The sequence below is a fragment of the Oryctolagus cuniculus genome, chromosome 3 (genome assembly GCF_051225735.1).
Source record: "Oryctolagus cuniculus isolate XC-2025 breed Fujian yellow rabbit chromosome 3, ASM5122573v1, whole genome shotgun sequence".
Taxonomy (NCBI): Eukaryota; Metazoa; Chordata; class Mammalia; order Lagomorpha; family Leporidae; genus Oryctolagus; species Oryctolagus cuniculus.
The window spans coordinates 122,977,467-122,979,567 of record NC_142869.1 but is presented as its reverse complement, the minus strand read 5'-3'; positions in this window follow the sequence as shown (position 1 = coordinate 122,979,567).

Here is a 2,101-nt window from a genome sequence, read left to right as displayed (position 1 = left end):
TGGTTAATTAACCTGATTGGCTGGTGGTCACCCAGGTGTGGCCAGGTAGGGGCTTGAGGCCATGCAGGGGCGTGGCAAAGGCGTGGTCTTCCAGTTCACAAATCTGATCAATTTTAACCTATATGCCTGCCTACTTCATTCCCCCCTCAGAGACTCCAGACCTTAAACTTAAGGGGATGTTGATGGGTGTCAAGTTTCCATCTTCTGTAGCTACTTTCTGCTGATTAGGGGCACAGACCCTGCCTGTTCTTGGCCTAGAAGTCTCTGCCTATCTCATCTAATGAGTTCACTTCACGAGCTAGATCTCTTTCAATCACTGCCATCCTCAGTTTCTCCTGCATGGTCATCATTATTCTCAGAAGCTGCTGGGTTCTGCTGGGTTTAGATATAAATGAAGGTCCATTGTCACTCTGGAGTGACCATGGGAGTCCAAAGCGTGGCACGATGTCTTTCAACAAGGCGTTAAGCACCTCGTGTGCTTTCTCCATTCAGGTCGAAAAGGCCTGTATCCATTCTGTACAAGTAACAATAAAGACTGGAAAGTACCTATAACTGCTTGTTGGGGGCATATTGGTAAAATCAACCTGCGAATCTTCAGCTGTTTATGTTCCCCTCCTCTGCACAGTAGTCAACAGGGGAGGTGGCCTTACATGGTGAGGGTTATTCTGTAAACATAGAGGCCAAGAGCGAGTCATTTCCTTTATGACCATATTTGGTCCCTTTCCTCCAAAAGCTCGGGAGGCAAGTTGTACTAAGGCATCTCTTCCCAAGTGGGTAGAGCTGTGTAATTTTCCATTAAGTGGCCATTGGTAGCATGATTCTGTGATTTAGCATCCACTATCCATTTGCATTTTTCGTATAGCCTCGCTGTTGAGCCCATTCATTTTCAGGCTCTGTTTAGTGAGATTCCTTAGCTACTTCCACAGATTGACGTATAAGGGCCATTTCCAAACTTTCCTGTGTAGCTGCTCTATCTGCTAATGCATTTCCCTGGTTAACATAATTATCTCCCTTCTGATATCCCTTGCAATGGATGATGGCCACTTCTAAAGGCTCCATCCAGTACTGCCTGAAGTAGAGCCAGTATCTCTTTTCCATATTTAACAGGGGTCAGTAAGCCCCATCTCTTTCCAGATTGCTGTGTGTGCATGTAACACAAGGAAAGCATATCTGGAATCTGTATATATATTAACTCGCTAACCTTTTCCCAGTTGTAAAGCCCTAGTCAATGCAATAAGCTCCGCCTTTTGGGCTAAAGTATTGTGTGGTAGTGCTTGGGCTTCTATCGTCTGCATTTCTAACTCCTTCCTTCAGATAGCTGCTGCCATCAGTAAACCATTCAGCATCTGGATTTTCCAGGGGCTCATCTCAGAGGTCTGGCCTACTAGAGTACACCTGCCTAATTCAGAGGAACCAGGACTTGAACCAGCACTCTCAGATGGGATGCAGGCATCCCAGCATCCCTGGCCCTGGTTTAATCCGCTGCACCACAACACCTGTCCCTAATATCTCAGCTGTTTTCCAAAGATACCGCTATCACCCTCATTTTTGGCTGTTCAATAGTCCCTTTTCTCTTTCAGCTCACCTCTTTCCCCTGGGCCAGAGATCTTGCTAAGACTAAATAACTCAATTGCCTCCGTAATCCAGATTTGGAGTAATAATAGATCTCTGTTTCAATGGAGCAGACCCTTTCTCCTCAAGGCCGCTCCACACTTCACAGGTAACTCCCTGCCCCTGCAGTGACATTCTTCCAGGTGACAGAGTAAAAGTATCCTCACACACCATTGTTATGTAGAATTTGCCTGTCAGGGATCAATTCTTTCCTTTCAGCTGCAACTTGTAGGAGACCAAGAATGAACAAAAGAGAAACACTGAGAAAAAGGAGCAACCCTGTTCAGCTTTGTCTCGCCTGCATTCCTATTCACAGAGACAGGTTGCTGGATGCTGTTGTGACAAGGCATCCTTGAGGCTGGGAAGCTTGACAATGTAATGTATGCTGCTGCCGCACACAGGTGGTCCTGTCCTCTTGGAGCTGGAATGAGATGAACCTGCCTGTGAATTTGTGATCTAACTCAAGCTAATCCCTCATTTGCACCCTGGA